General features: G+C 45.1%; 1 pseudogene; it reads right to left on the reverse strand.

Annotated features, from left to right (window-relative positions):
- Positions 1–3,418: 3,418 nt before the first annotated feature.
- On the reverse strand, positions 3,419–11,098 carry LOC144308965 (uncharacterized; annotated as a pseudogene).
- Between the last annotated feature and the right edge of the window lie 6,213 nt (positions 11,099–17,311).

Consider the following 17,311-nt stretch of genomic DNA (forward strand, 5'->3'; position numbering starts at 1 on the left):
AGGGAACAAGTCGAAACGATGGTTCCGAACAAAAAATTCACAACAGCTGTGTTTCACTTTCGAAAAGGGAAGGCAGCTTTATTATTATTATAGAAACCTCATAGAAACAGAAGAGGAAAGGAACCTACACATAGATGAAGGTAATAGGAGGCAATAAATGAGAATAAGGCAAAGCGACATCATACAGGGACTTAACAACATCCAACATCAGCAGCCGGGGAAGCCAGGTGGAGCCAGCCAGGCTGCTGTCCCCACTGAGAGGCCTCCACGCGGGAGAGACTTCCACCCCGCCATCCCCACCAGGGCCGCGTGGCTTTGAAATAACAAATAACAGGCTTTGGGATCCCTGGGTGGCGCAGCGGTTTAGCGTCTGCCTTTGGCCCAGGGCATGATCCTGGAGACCCGGGATCGAGTCCCATATCGGGCTCCCGGTGCATGGAGCCTGCTTCTCCCTCTGCCTATGTCTCTGCCTCTCTCTCTCTCTCTCTGTGTGACTATCATAAATAAATAAAAATAAAAAAAAAAAAACAAATAACAGGCTTTGAAATTAAACGTCTGTTCGCGTGTGTGCAGTCGGAGGAAGCTGCATTTCCACGTTTCCATGTTTCTGTATCTTCAGGGAGCCTGGGCTGGGGTGTCTGCCTCCCCTCCCAGATTCCATTCTGGGGGGCCCGCCCCCCTGGAGCAGGAAGGGATGTGGGACAAGACGCGTAGCTCTTGGCGTCCAGGGCAGAGGGGCCGGTGCTGAGCCGGAGGCCAGACGACAGAGCTCCAGCAGCCAGGCTCCCGAGGTTATCTGCACAGCACAGGCCTCACGAACCGCATTGCTCAGCCTGCCCGCGAACCTGCAGGTCCAGGTGGTCGGTTACGGGACAAATCACAGAAACCTCCACCCACACAGAACAACCGAATACCGATGGGGATTCGCATGTCAGTTACAGTAACATGGGGCGCCCGGGTGGCTCAGCGGTGCCTTCGGCCCAGGGTGTGACCCCGGGGTCCCGGGATCGAGTCCCATGTCGGGCTCCCTGCATGGAGCCTGCCTCCCCTCTGCCTCTCATGAATAAATAAATAAAATCTTTAAAAAAAAAAAAAAAGCTTTAGCCCTAATTATTCTACACACTATCTGTGAACTCCGTAATATTAACATTTAAAAATTATAATCAGTGCTGGTTTAGACATGCCTACCAATTTCTTGATCATTGCTTCTGGATACAAATCCTTCTTTCTGGGCCCAGTTCTTTTTTTCCCAAAGTGCTCCTTTTTGTAAGTTCTTATTTGAAAATGTCTTCATTAAAAAAAAAAAAAAGTCTTCATTTTGTCCTTATTCTTTTTTTTTTTTCATTTTGTCCTTATTCTTGTGAGGTAGGTTAGTAGACCTAGAATTACCGTTTTGACTATCACTTTCTTTCAGCACTTTGCAGGTATTATTTTATTGGTTTTGCTCTGGCTGGTGTTTGTTGGTCTAATTGTAGGTCCTTTATCATTTAATCTCTGTGTTCTCTCTGGTCTCCTTTAAGAATTTCTCCTTCTGGGATACCTGGCTGGCTCAGCTGTTGGCCATCAGCCTTCGGCTTAGGGCGTGATCCCGGGGTCCTGGGATTGAGTCCTGCATCAAGCTCTTTGTGGGGAGCCTGCTTCTCCCTCTGCCTGTGTCTCTGCTTCTCTCTGTGTGTCTCTCATAAATAAATAAATAAAATCTTAAAAAAAAAAAAAGAATTTCTCCTTGTATCTGAAGTTTCTGCATTCTCCCTGTGATAGGCGTGGATCCTATTTTATTTATCCTACTCAAGACACAATGTACTTTCTCCATCTGAGGATTCAGATCTTTCACTAATTCTGGAAAAATTTATTTTTTAAAAAAGAGTGTTTATTTATTTATTTATTCATGATAAACAGAGACATAGGCAGAGGGAGAAGCAGCCTCCCTGTGGGGAGCCTGATGCAGGACTCAGTCCCGGGACCCCGAGATTATACTCTAAGCCGAAGGCAGATGTTCAACCACTGAGCCACCCAGGCATCCCTAATTCCGGAAAATTTTCAACCTCATTTCAAATATCGCTTTTTTCACAATCCATTTCTATTCCACTGCAATGCCTGGACACAGACATACATCAGGCCTTCTCACTCTATGTTCCATGCTCTCAAGTGCTCTTTCATGTTTTCAATGTCTTTGTCTTCTAGGTTGTGTTTCAGGCAGTCTCTTCAGATTTACACCTCCTCCCCCATATTTCCCAATTCTCTCATCAGCTATACCTATCCAGCTACCTAACCCTACCATAGAGTTTTATACTTCAAAGATTACATTTTGGGGGACACTAGGGTGGTTCAGCTGGTTGAGAGTCCATCTTTTGATCTTGGTTCAGGTCTTGATCTCAAAGTTGTGAGTTTGAGCTCTGTGTTGGGCTCCGTGCTGGGCAAGGAGCCTGTTTAAAAAATAAAAAAAGAAAGAAAATTACATTTTTTAAAAAGATTTTATTTATTTATTCATGACAGACAGAGAGAGAAAGAGAGAGAGGCAGAGACACAGGCAGAAGAGAAGCAGGCTCCATTCAGGGAGCCTGATGTGGGACTTGATCCCGGGGTCTCTAGGATCACACCCCGGGCCAAAGACAGCGTTAAACCGCTGGGCCACTGGGGCTGCCTGAAAATTACATTTGTTATTGATATTGCCAAATGTCCCCTGGAGAAGGGAAGCAAAATCACCCCCACTAGACCCTTGAGTTAAAAGTAGCCAAAAACCTAGGCAAATGGATGCTGTGATATATTGAGCCAATGAAGTTTTATTGCGTGGTTTTCCTCAAAATCTTCTCAAGATGCCATAGCGCTCATTAGCCAGGGGCATTGGCTACCTAGAACCCAGAGGTTCTCAATGGAGAGCAATTTTGCCCCCCAGAGGACATCGGGAAATGTCTGGAGACATTTTTTGGTCTCAATAGGGTGGGGAGAGGGAATGCCTTTGGCATCTAGTAGGCAAAGGCAACAGATGCTGATGAACATCCTACAATGTACAGCAGCCCCCCACCCCCAATGAACCTAGCCCAAGATGGCAACAGTGCTGAGGTTGAGAAAGCCTGTTCCAACCCAACCAATTATAACGTCCTATAGGTCTCTAAGAGCCTGGGTGGCTCAGTCAGTTAAGCATCCAACTCTTGATCTCAGCTCAGGTCTTGATCTCGGGGTTTTGAGATCCCGAGATTACAGTTCAAGCTCTGTAAAAAATTATCGGGGCTCCTGTCTGGCTCAGGCCCTCGATCTCGGGGTTTTGAGTTTGAGTCCCATGCTGGATGTAGACATTACTTAAATAAATAAAATTTTTAAAAAAGAGAGATCTCAAAAAAGAGAGAGAGAGAGATCTCTAAGCTCTAAACATGATTATTTTCCTGTATGTATATGTGAGCTTATTTATAACCTCTGATTCAGCTTCGAGTTGGTTGTGTGCATTGATGCTTGCACCTGTGTGCTTGTATCACATGAGTATTTTTTTCCTACCTTTGAGTTTTGACAGTGTATGCATGCACTATGTTTGTCTACGGGTTCAGGAAGTAAAAAAACCCAAACAAAGGAAGATGTTTGCAGAATAGAGCAGAATAGGGGAATAAAAACTCCAGACACACCCTGAAAAACCAACATTTAAAAAAATATATTTTATTTATTAGAGACACACACACACACAGAGGCAGAGACACAGGCGGAGGGAGAAGCAGGCTCCCTACAAGGAGCCTGATGCGGGACTCAATCCCAGGACCCCGGGATCATACCGTAAGCTGAAGGCAGACGCTCAACCACTGAGCCATCCAGATACCCCCAAATATGTTCTCTTTTAAATGAGTAGATGATTACAACAATATGATATGTAGGTAGGAGATTTCTTCAAGAAAACCATGGGCAGTCATTCTAAAGAGTAGGCCCTTCGTTCAGACCTTGTGTTTGGGACACTTGGCCACAACCTTGGGTTTCATTGACTCCACTGTTCTACAGAAAATATTTCACAGAAGAACATGGCGGCAGTTATTAGCGAGAGGGTGGCAGCCGTGAGTCCTAGTGGGAACATGTAGAAGCATTTCCTTCTGAGCATTTCTTTCCTAGTGGGAAAGCTAAGTGGGAAGTCAGGGGTGGTTTGGCCATAAAAATCCACAGCAAAATTCCAGCTCACTGTAATTGCAGTGTAACTACAGCTGAAGACAAGAAAGAAGGCAGAGGGATCCCTGGGTGGCTCAGCGGTTTAGTGCTTGCCTTCAGCCTAGGGCCTGATCCTGGAGTCCTGGGATCAAGTCCCACATCGGGTTCCCTGCGTGGAGCCTGCTTCTCCCTCTGCCTGTGTCTCTGCTTCTCTCTCTGTGTGTGTCTCTCATGAATAAATAAATAAAATCTTAAAAAAAAAAAAAGAAAGAAAGAAGGCAGAGATGTTGTAACATGATCAAAGGAAATCTGGGCACGGGGCATGGATCCTGCAGAACAAAAGTGCCACCGAGCCAAAAATCAGGACTACTGACTTGATAAAATTTGCCTGCAATATCAGGTCCCGCCCATACCAGATTTTTATGTGAAATGACCCAGTTCCCATTGATCCTGCAACTCAACAATGGAGCCAGAGCTTTCAATTTTTGAAACTGGAGAGCTTCCCAAAGTCCAAAGATGTTGCTCTTCAACTCCCACCTGCACCAGGATGGGCTGCCAGCTAGGCTGATGCCAGGAGCCCAGGCCAAATAACTGAAAAAGAGGCTGGCCAGTTTGAGAAAATAGTGCTTCACTTCGGGTTGACTAAAGACAAGGTAGAGGCATCGTGAAGTTAAGCCGGGAACACCAAAGAGAAAACATAAAATGAGCGAGCCACAATTTAGAAAGTGCTAAATATCTATGGCTTGTCCTTGTCTGAAAGTTATATTTAAGTGTCCTATGTATGTATTGGCTTCCATTAGTGTTCTAAATAGTTTATACAAGGATAAAAGGACCATGGTGACAGTATTAATTTGCAAGGCATTTTTGAAACACAAGGTGACATGTCTCCCAAAGGCAGAACTGTTCATGCCTGTTGTCCAGCAAGTCCAATTCCAGGAGTTATATACCGAGGGACTGCTAAGGGTTTGCAAAAATATACAGAGAGAGATGTCAGTTTCAGCACCATTTATCAGAGACAAAAATCGGAAATACAGTGATAAATAAATGTCTAGCAACAGAGGAATGGTTATGGGCGCCTGGGGGCTCAGTGTGGAGCATCTGCCTTGGGCTCAGGACATGATCCCGGGGTCCCGGGCTCGAGTCCTGCATCAGGCTCCCTGTGGGGAGCCTGCTTCTCTCTCTGCCTGTGTCTCTGCCTCTGTGTGTGTCTCTCATGAATAGATAAATAAAAATCTCTTTAAAAAAAGAGGAATGGTTAACTACATTGTGGTACATCCACAGGGTGTAATGAAATATGACATGGCCATTACCAAGGATGAGTGAATCCACATGAACTGTCTGAAGAAACTTCTGTAGTACACCAAAAAAAAAAAAAAAAAAGGAAAATGAATAATTATACCTATGGTATGACCATTTGTGTCAAAGAAAACACATATAATTTTCTTTACATATCTACAAATAGATAGATGTATGCATACATTTTTGAAAATTGAGGAGGATGGGGCACCTGGGTGGCTCTGTGTGTTAAGCGTGTGCCTCCCACTCCCTACTCAGTGGGGAGTCTGCTTCTCCCTCTGCTCATGCTCTCTCTCACTTTCATAAATAAATAAATAAATAAATAAATAAATAAATAAATAAATAAATCTTAACAGAAACATTGAGGAGGATGCACACAAAAAGAGTAACCCTGATTAATTGAGGGGCGCCTGGGTAGCTCAGGCCATGATCCCAGGGTCCCAGGATCGAGTCCTGCATTGATCTCCCTGCACGGAGCCTGCTTCTCCCTCTGCCTGTGTCTCTGCCTCTCTCTGTCTCTCATGAATAAATAAATAAAATCTTTTTTTAAAAAAAGAGTAACCCTAAAAAAAAAAAAAAAAAAAAAGAGTAACCCTGATTAATTAAGGGGGGGGCAGAGACTCTTATTTTCATATGTTTCTATACTTTGTGTGGTTTACATACATACTTTAAAAACAGAATAAACATGACCCTGTCGATCTCTAGCGTGTTGCACACAAGTCATGCCGACATGCCGATTTACCTTTTCTACCCATCACTGGCTCAAACTGCACCTGTAGAGGTTGGCTTCTCTGGGGAACAAATTAGAAATAGCTTGCTGTCTTTTTTTTTTTTTTTTTTTTTTTAGCTTGCTGTCTTTTGCACAAAACAAGTATCTTCTATGAAAAAAATCTAGATTGGGGACCAACTTCTTTGGATCTTTTTCCATTTGGCTCCTTGGGAGCTCGTGGCAGGGGTCATCAGGAAATGAGACTCCTAGGGCTTCCCCCTCGGCTGATTAGAAGGGAACGAGGAGGGTCTGCTCAGAGGGCCCGGCGCGTGGGTACTGCCCGCGGGAAGGCTCAAGGGCCTCGAGGCCTATCTCCTCGCTCCCAAGCCTGGGATTCCCGACACTGTAGCCCGCGGTTTCCGGGGCACGTGCTTTCTAATGGCACGAAGGCAGCAGTTTCCGTTACGTTAGCAAAATGAGTTGGGGGTGGACTGCCAAGTTGATTACCTCCCTCTCCGGGAATAAGCTTTCCCTACTCATGGAGGTCAGAAGGGAATGGACCACGGGCCCAGTGACCTTTGACAGCATGAAGGAATTAGGGAGAAGATCCCAAATGCAAGAAAACATGCCAGTTCAGGGAAGTTCTGGTGCATCTGTGTCTGAAACCGGTGGGGTGGGAACCTGTTTCTCCAACCAAATCCGAAAGACTCCCTCTATCTTATTTTAAAAATTTCACCATGGGCCACGTAGAAGGACTCAGGCATTCAGAAGATTGGAGGATGGCAAATCTTCCTCGTGGTGGTAGGAAGTTTCAAACAGGAAGGGGAAAAGGTGCAGCCAGCATGAAAAGGTCCACGAAGAGAGATGAACCACTTATCGTAAAAGAGGTACAGTTAGGTAGACTTGGGGGCTCTGAACAAAGCCCAATGCATCCTGCCTCTTACCGAATGCTTATTGCACATATCTTGTGTTCTGTGTAGGCCATGCCCTATTGCAAATAGTTTATGAATATTAACACATTCAATCTTCATGACAGCCCAATGATAGATGTACAGTTGCGATCCCATTTTCTAGATGAGGAGCACAGAGAAGCTAAGTAACTTACTCAAGGTCACGTAGATATAAATGGCAAAGCCGGGCTCCAGAGCCCTTGCTGTTGACACAGTGCTTCCTCGCCCTTCTGGTAGCAAATGGCATTTATTCACATCGAAAGAGCATCAAAAGTAGACAAACTCTGTGTCGATTATAATAATGGCCATCTGTGACCTTCTCAATGTCCCATAAAGAATAAAACTGAATATTGAAGGACAGCAACATATGGGAAAATATAAATATCTGCCTCCTTGTCTCCTTTATCTTATTGTAACTAAAGACCCTTTCAAAGTCAACACTTGGGCAGCCCTGGTGGTGCAGCGGTTTAGTGCCGCCTGCAGCCCAGGGCGTGATCCTGGAGACCCGGGATCGAGTCCCATGTCGGGTTCCCTGCATGGAGCCCGCTTCTCTCTCTGCCTCTCTCTCTCTCTCTCTGAATGAATAAATAAATAAATCTTTTAAAAAATAAAAATAAAAAAAATAAAAGTCAACACTTTTATAGGGGTGCCTGGGTGGCTCAGTTGGTTAAGTGTCTTCTTTTGGCTCAGGTCGTGATCCCGGGGTCCTGGATCAAGACCCGAGTTGGGCTCCTTGCTCAGCATGGAGCCTGCTTCTCCATCTGCCGCTCCTCCTGTTCATGCGTTCTCTCTCTCAGATAAATAAATAAAATCTTTTAAAACAACCCAATATTTTTATTAAAAAATAAAAATTGCAAGTGTTGTCAAGGATATGGAGAAACTGGGATCATTGTGCATTGCTCATGGGATTGTAAAATGGTACAGCCGCTGTGGAACACACTACAGAGATTCCTCAAAATTTTATTTATTTTTTTCTTTTTAAAAAATTTTTAATCTTTTTTAAATTTTTTTATTTTTTCCTCAAAAATTTAAACGTAGAATTACCATATGGCACAGGAACTCCACTTCTGGATAAATATATAAGCAAAAGAAGAGAAAGCAGGGACTGAAACAGGTATTTGCACAGTCGCGTTCATGGCAGCATAATTCACAACAGTCCCGAAGTGGAAACAACCTCAATGCCCATCTGCAAGTGAACAGATAAACAAAATGTGGTCCATCCACACAGTGGAATAATATTCAGCCTGAAAAAGGAAGGGAATCCTGACACCTGCTACCACACGGACGAACCTTGGGACGTTATGCTGAGTAAAAGAAGCCAGACACCAAAGGACAAATACTGTGTGGTTCTACTTATACGAGACCTAGAATAGTCAAACTCATAGAGAAAGAAAGTGGAATAGTGGGTGCCAGGGGCTGGGGAGGGAGGATGGGAGTTAGTGTTCATTGGGTACCAAGGTTCAGCTTTGGAAGGAGAAAAAAGTTCTGGAGCTGGATGGTTGTGATGATTGTGCAACAATGAGAATGTCTTTAAAGCTGCCGAACTGTATGCTTCAAAATGGTTAAAATGGTCAATTTTTTATTTTTTTTTTATTTTTTTTTTAAATTTTTTATTTATTTATGATAGGCACACAGTGAGAGAGAGAGGCAGAGACACAGGCAGAGGGAGAAGCAGGCTCCACGCACCGGGAGCCCGACGTGGGATTCGATCCCGGGTCTCCAGGATTGCGCCCTGGGCCAAAGGCAGGCGCCAAACCGCTGCGCCACCCAGGGATCCCAAAATGGTCAATTTTTTAAAAAGATCTCATTTATTTATTTGAGAGAGAGTGTGCACAAGCAAGGGGGAGGGGCGGAGGGAGAGGGAGAAGCAGACTCCCCGCTGAGCAGGGAGCCTGATGCAGAACTCCATCCCAGGACCCTGGGGTCATGACCTGAGCTGAAGGCAGACGGTTAACCGACTGAGTCACTCAGGGGCCTCTAAGATGGTGTTTTATGTGATATATATTTTGTTACAATAAAAAAGTATCACAAAAGAGCAGATATTTCATAAAGAGCAGAGGTGTGCATTTTTTGAAGGCATGACACCCTGTGGTTTGGCCACACCATCACTTCTATTACTTTTTTTTTTTTTTAATTTAAATTCACTTGGCCAACATATGGTACATCACTAGTTTCAGAGGTAGAGGTCAGTGATTCCTCAGTTGCACGTCACACCCAGGCTCATCACATCATGTGCCCTCCTTCATGCCCATCCCCCAATTACCCCACCCCCCCACCTACCTCCCCTCCAGCAATCCTCAGGTTGTTCCCTAGAGTTCAGAGTCTCTCATACTTTGTCTCCTTCTCTGATGACTTCCCATTCAGTTTTCTCTCCTTCCCCTATGATCCTCTGCGCTGCTCCTTATATTCCACATATAAGTCATCGCTTTCATTTCTAAGTCACAAGTCAGCCATTTGCTTCCCCACGCACACTCAGTCATGTCACTGTGGTACGTGAAGAGAGATGTGATGGTGGAGGCGACATTACCCAGTGCTGGGACCTGTACTTCACATTCCAAGTGATGCTCAAATAAACTCAGTTAAAAAAAAGCCAACAGCATAAAGGCTGGTGACCATGCCAGGAATGTGACGATGCGTGTTTATGTCAAAATGCAGGGGCCCAGGCTTCCCTCCTTCATAGGACTAGCCAGTGACATTTAACCTCTTCACAGAGAAGATGAAATGATTCAATGAAAGTGATCCTAAGACATCTCAAGGTTCTCCTTAACCAGGGCAAAAAGTAAACCACGGTAGTTTACTTTGACAATAAAAGCAAGACTTTTAAAATAAATAAAATAAATAAAAAGAAGACTTTCTCAGAACTACAAATAGTAGTAGCCGCCAGGTTGTCAGGAAAATAAGTAAATCAAAACGTCCTTAGGGCCCCTGATGGCTCAGTGGGTAGGGCATGTGACTCTTTTTTTTTTTTTTTTTTTTTTTCATTAATAAAGGGCATGTGACTCTTGATCTCGGGGCTGTGAGTTCAAGCCCCACACCGGGCCTAGAGATGACTTGAAAAAAAATTCCTACGTTTCCATAACTACCAAGGCTGGTCTGTGAATTCTGAGTAGCGGGTCTATGACAAGAGATGCTAGAAAGCACCAGGGCAAATTGCCCTTGAAGAGCTGAGAAGACTTTCTAGAGTAGAAACTTCTTTTTTGAGGCCCTAGACCAAATAAATAGTCGCTGTCATTCATGAGAGTCCTGAGGAGGAAAACTGTAAAAAGGTCCACAATGGATTGAGAGAAAGATGTGTCATGATTGGAGCCAAGGTCAGGGCCATCGGGATGTACCTTCCCTAAGTTTCCGTGGACAAGGATCCACGGATGGGTATTGACATAGGCCCTCATGTGAGGTCTCTTTGTTTTGTTTCGTTTGCAAAGGTCGATGCCCTTCTTTCCCCTCCGTCTTCCACCTTAACTGCGGTTGTCGCCTATTCTTAGGGTTGTGAATCTATATGATTTTAAGACTTCTTATGCTCAAAATTCTAGAAACTCACACACACTAAGCATGCTGTTTAAGTGAACCAAGGTCAGGACTGTACGGAGAGGAGAGAAGAGGGCAGAAGGGTGATCACCAGTAGGGAAAGGTGGGAGAAACTTGTGTTTTTATTTGTAGTTTTTACTTCTTTTTGGTTCATGCTTTCGTTGAGGCACCACTTACAAAGACTAAAACATACTCACCTTACATGTGCAGCTCAAGGAATTTTTATACGGGTTCCCCTGGAACCTCCACTCAGATAAAAAGACAGACCATTGTGACCTCTCGCTGGTCAATGGCCACATAGGCCTGCCCGTCACCCACGTGTAACCGCTATTCTGGTGTCCCCCACCATAAAGTATGTTTGCATATTCTCAAACCTCACATATATGGAAACACACAGAACGTAATGTGTCTTTAGTGTCTGCTTTCTTTTGCTCAGCAGAATGTTTTAGAGCTTCACCTGCGTTGTTGAAAATACCATCACCTCGGCCATGTTCATGGTGGAATAGTGTTCACTGTATGGGCGCACCCGGTTTGGGGAGTCATTCTTCCATGGGTGACCTTTTGGGTTGTCTCCAGTTTGGAGCTACTGTGTGTGTGTGTGGGTATTTATTGATATTTTAAAAATAAGGCATCTGTTTTCTCACTGATTAGATGCGTACGCTCAAGAGGCAGTAGGACAAGTGTGGCCGGTCAGGAGTCTAGGGGGACCTCCGACATCCCACAGGGAAGCCCCCACACTATTTGCTGCTCCCCTGATTTCTCTGTTGGAGGAGTCTCTCTCTCTTAGAGGACGAGACAAGAGAACTCCAGGAAAGACGGATGGAACCTTCTAGGCTCCAGAGGTCGCCGCCGTTCTTCCTAAGGAGAATATGCTGCGGCCGTTGGGTGGCGTGGGAGTGTCCGGTGAGACGCCCCAGTCAGCTGGGCCCGGAGCTTTTGGAGCAGGACAGCAGCCCCCAGCAGATGGTTCTGTTGGTTGCAGGGGCTACTACGTCGGGGGACTGTGGTCAAACCGCCGCCCCCCTCTGCCCCGGGTCGGGCCCCTCGCGGCGGGTGGGAGCCACGGGCCGCACCTGTGCCCTGCCACGGGACCCGGGGCTGCCAGGGAGGGGGGCGACAGCGACTCAAGAGCCGAGGCCGTCCACTCCTCGGGCCTTAGGCCGGCTGCCGCCTCCGGGATTCCTCGGGGAGGGGGGGAGGACCGAGTGGCCGCCCCCTCGGGCTGGGAGAGCTGTCCCCCTTATCCGTCTCAACAACAAACGTTCTGGCACTTTCAATTGTGTCTCCAGCCCAAATGCCATGTGGCATCTCTCTGGCCCTGGTTACCTTGGACGGACCTCTGTGGGAGAGGGAGAAGCGGGAGAGACAGCCCAGCCCCACAGCATCCTCTAGAACCCACTGGAAACACACAGGCTCCATTCTCTCTGCTTGTTCCTGTAAAAAAGAATCTTTCCGAAAGGTACTTCAGAAGGTCTCGAAACTCATTTTTTGCCCCATTTCTCCCGCCCCCCCCAGCAGACCCCCTCACCTTCCGGGTCTGAAGTCTTTATGACCCACGGGCTTGCTCTGTGTTGAGACTGAAGGCCCCAGGGGGCCCCGCCAACTCTGTCACTTCCCTCCGTGGCCAACAGGTGGCCGATGTGGCCCCTCTGCGGGGTCACCGCCCTCACAAACGCGTCTTCTACAAGCTCCCATTTTCCGAGTAACCCGTGGTCTTGATCCACTTAAATCACGCAGACCCACTTTCAAGCCCCTGTCCCCAAAGGTGGCCTTAAGGAGACCGGTTGCAGGGCAAGAGCTCGGTGGGGGAGACAGGAGGTCTTCCCAGGGACCCCTCTACGAGCCTTTCTCGCAGCTGCGCGGACAAAGCACGGGACTCGGTCCAAGGCCAGCCCCGAAGGTCCAACGGGCCTCGGCCTTGCCATCCAGCTCCTTTCAAAGACTTGGGAAGAAAGCCAGGAACTGTGACTAAATGCAAGGGGTGTCCTTTCCTCCCTCTTCCCAGCGCCTGAGAGCTAAGGGCATTATGCAAACGATGGTCGGGGGAGAAAGGAGACTCACCCAGGAATGCCATTAAAGTTCTACAGAAAACATAAAAAAATAAAAAAATAAAGTTCTACAGAATCCCCATCAGAGGGGAAGGCCCCGCACACAAAGCCTAAAGGCACAGGGTCTGTTTAACATTCTAGGGGAGCACCCAGCCCACTTGGGGCCGCAGGCAATGTTTTTGGAGCTTGTTTTTAAATAGCGAGAGACTTCTGTCACAGTGGGAAAAAATTTTTCCGAACACTGTGCTCCCAAAGACTTAAATATTCTTTAAAAAGGAGGACATTCCACGCTAGTCCTTTGAATTCTCTCCTGTGAACTCGAGGCGACCCTCAGCCTGTCGCTCTAGGTTACAGTGAGTATGTCTAATTTTTGACCATCAATAGCTTATTTCTTAAGTCATTTATTTGGCTTGATTGAGGCCATTTCCACATCTGAAGAGCTGTGAAAAGTGGGGGCAGTCAAGCAGCACAGAGAGAATGTGCGTGTTTTGTATACACTGGATCCTGAAAGCTCTTGCTTAAACGTTTTGGTGGCATCTCTCACGTGAAAGCCAATGAATGTTTGGTGAAAAGAATTCGTCAGTGAGTGAATGAGCTGAAGTTGTCTCTCCTGGGCCGGCCTCAAGCGTGATTTTGGAATGTAATCAAATAGGGGGTAGGAGGCCTTAGGAGTTACCCTGGGGGCTGACTGGGCCACATGCGAAGTTTGAGCCCCACGATGGGTGTAGAGGTTACTTAAATAAATTAATAATTTTTATTTTATTTTTATTTTTAAAATATTTTATTTATTCATGAGAGACACAGAGAGAGAGAGGCAGAGACACAGGCAGAGGGAGAAGCAGGCTCCATGCAGGGAGCCCGACGTGGGACTCGATCCCAAGACCCTGGGGTCATACCCTGGGCCGAAGGCAGGTGCTAAACCGCTGAGCCACCCAGGGATCCCCAAATTAATAATTTAAAAAAATGTTATGCTATATAGGATGCTTCTTCTCCCCCCTCCTTAGAATTACTTAGTTGTTTCTGTTTATGTTTCAATATGAATTTCATAATCAACTTGTGTTACTCCAAACTGGAAAAAAAATGTTAGTTTTTTTTTATTAGACTCGTGCTAAGTTTATAAATTAAACTAGGACTTATTTACATATTTATAATATTGAATCTCCTTAGTCAAGAACATGGCATGTCTTTCCCTCTGTTCGAGTCTACTTTTGTTTTTTTGAGGAATGTTTCAGGTAGTTTTTTTGCATTGGGTTGTTGCCAGAATGAGGCACTTATGAAAAAAGGTGCTATTCACATTCACATTTGGATTTATGGATGAATACATTTTTATTTCTCTTGGATAGATATCTTGGAGTAGGATTGCTGGGGTGTATGCTTAGACTTTCGACCCATATTTACTTTTTCCATTCAGCACTTCAGTTGTGTGTATGTGCGTGTGTGTGTGTTATAGGGGTCATAAATATTTCTTCTCTTTTGGGGATATTAATACAACTCTTCAGATTAGGAAAGGTATTATAAGTGAAGGGGTGGAGGGCAAAGGGCATATGTACTTACTATATTAAGATCTCCTAAGCATCAAGCGTATCAACAACTCAGTAGAAGAGTGGGCTAGAAATAGGAGTAGCTTGGTGGGAGGCACCTTGTGACATGGACTCCAGGGAGTCCCACCTTCCTCATATTCGTGCCCTTGATCTTCTCTTGACTGTGAGCTGAACCCAGCAACTTGCTTCTAAGAATCCAAAATGGCAAAAGTGATGGGATGTGACTTCTGTGATTAGCTTGTAACAGAAACCATGACTTCCACCCTGTTGGCACTCTCTCGCTCTCTCCTTTCCCTGCTATGATGAAGCCAGCTGCCATGTTTTGAGAAGCTCTACCAAGAGGCCCATCTGGCAAGCAATGGAAGACCATGGCCAATAGCTTACCAGGAGCCAAGGAAATGAATCCTGCCTTAGGGCGCCAGAGTGGCTTAGTTGGCCCCTGCCTTCGGTTCAGCTCAAGATCCTGGGGGCCTGGAATCGAGCCCCGTGTAGGGCTCTCTGCTCAGTGGGGAGTCTGCTTCTCCTTCTCCCTCTGCCACTCCCCCTGCTCGTGTTTTCTCTCTCTCTGTCAAATAAAATCTTTTTTAAAAAAATGATGATTAAAAAAAGAAATGAATCCTGCCAACAACGATGTAAGTAAACTCTGAGATGGGTTCCCCACTGAGCCTTCCAATGAGAGAAGGGGGCTGGTTGGTATTTTGCGGCTTTGGGAGAGACCACGAAGCAGAGGACCTAGCTAAACTGTTCTCAAACTACTGATTCAGAGAAGCTGTAAGATAATGTGTGTTGCTTTAAGCCACTAAGTTTCGGGGTAACTTGCGACACAGCTGTAGATAACTGACATTATCACTGCAGAAATGAAAAATAGCCTTAAAACATTTGAAAAAATGCTCATCCTCACCAGCAAGAGAAATACACACTGGCAATGATAATGGAGATACCATTTCTCACCCATCATACTGAAGAAAAATGCTCAAGTTTTACAGAGCTTTTCTTTTTCTTTTTTCTTTTTTTTTTTTGGACAAGGCTATGAGGAAGCAGATATTCTCATAGATTGCTCAGGGTATCTCTGAGTACTCATCCAGAGTGGTCTGCAGGAATTTATTGTCAGGTGAAAAAGCCAGATATATATATATCACCACACACACACACACCAGATAAAATATTATGGTTGCATTTTGAAAAAGATGGAAAAAATATGAGTACACAACATCCATAGTTACAAAAGAAAATTGGAAAATAAACCAAAAATTTTAAGTTATCTAAGATGGGAAAGAATAGAATGGGGATAGGAACAGACGTTTCTTGAGACTGTTTAAGTAACTTTGACTTAAAAATAATTTTTTAAAGATTTTATTTATTTATTCATGATAGAGAGAGAGAGGGGGGCAGAGACACAGGCAGAGGGAGAAGCAGGCTCCATTCAGGGAGCCCGACGTAGGACTCGATCCCAGGACCCCGGGATCATGCCCTGGACTGAAGGCAGGAGCTAAATCGCCGAGCCACCCAGGGATCCCCGAAAATAAGTTATTTAAGGGGCGCCTGGGTGGCACAGTCAGGTAAGCATCCGACTCTTGGTTTCAGCTCAAGTCCTGCTCTCAGGGTCATGGGATTGAGCCCCATGTCCAACTCTTAAGCTCAGCATGGAGTCTGCTTGAGATTTTCTCTCCTCCTGCCTCTGCACACTCTAAAATAAATGTCTTTAACAAAATAAGTATTTCACATATTCAAAAACTGAACTATGTCAAAACACAAAACTAAAAATAGAAAACAAGATAAAATGAATAAACTTAATTGCTTACCAACTTGGTAATATAACCATCCTCATGTTAACAAGTTTTACAATGCTGTATTTTGACATATACACCTAATACAATGCATTTTAGAGACAAACAGGGCTTAAAAGAAACCTTATGTTTTATTCAGTAGTCTTCTGGCTAATAGTGATATTAGTAACATTTAAAAATTTTTATATATCACAGAATAGATAAGTATGTTAATATTGTTGGGGTTTTTTGTGCCTGGGTGGCTCAGCCAGTTAAGCCTCTGACTCTGGATTTCGGCCCAGGTTGTGATCTCAGGGTAGTGAGACAGAGCCCTGTGTTGGGGGCTCCACGCTCAGCGGGCAGTCGGCTTCTCTCTCTCTCTCTTTCCCTCTGCCCCTGCACCCATTCTCGCATGTGGTCTCTCTCTCTCTCTCTCTAAAATAAGTAAATAAATCTTTAAAAAAATATCAGTGGGTTTCCAACCTGGGAGAAAGAAATATAATATAAAATTGCAGCTAGTTAAAGAACAAGGTTGAATTGAAAAAAGTTTTATAATGTTTTTTTTCTTCTTAACAATTTATATATCCTAATGCTGTCCACTAAAATACCAAGATATAAAGACAACCAAAGAATAAGCACCACCAGTGCCTAAATACCATCTCCATGTCTCAGGCTCACTGAAGGAACAGCATGCTGGGTCAAGGTCTCGGGCCTGAGACGTACACGATGCACCTGGGACACCCGCTGAGGCTCAAAAAACCCTCAAAGACTAATGGGGAGTGCTAGTGCGGTTTCTTTTTGGACTGATGAAATGGTCCGTAGTCATAGAAGTGGTGCCGTGAATATACTAAAAACCACTCGCTTATACATGTGGTTTTACATGGTATGTGAATTATACTTCAATAAATTGTTATTAAAATGTTATTTAAATAAAATATTTTTAATAACAGTTGGATGGAATCACCATCACTACCACTGTGCACTACCACTGTGCATCACTACCACAGGAATCATGACTGACTCTGAGTCGTAGGAAGTATCTCTCGGATAGTCCGAGAATTAATCAGCTAGTTAAGAGTTAATTAAATGGTGCAACTCTCAGGCAGCCGGGGTGGCTCAGCGGTTTAGCGCCGACTTCAGCCCAGGGCCTGATCCTGGAGACCCGGAATCGAGTCCCACGTCGGGCTCCCTGCATGGGGCCTGCTTCTCCCTCTGCCTGGGTCTCTGCCTCTCTCTGTGTCTCTCATGAATAAATAAAATCTTTAAAAAATAAAAGGTGCAACTCTGGATTCTGGAGGAGGGATATGACTAACATCAACGTGTACTGAGCACACTGTCACAGTGGATTTTCTTT

Source organism: Canis aureus, chromosome X (genome assembly GCF_053574225.1).
Source record: "Canis aureus isolate CA01 chromosome X, VMU_Caureus_v.1.0, whole genome shotgun sequence".
Classification (NCBI taxonomy): Eukaryota; Metazoa; Chordata; class Mammalia; order Carnivora; family Canidae; genus Canis; species Canis aureus.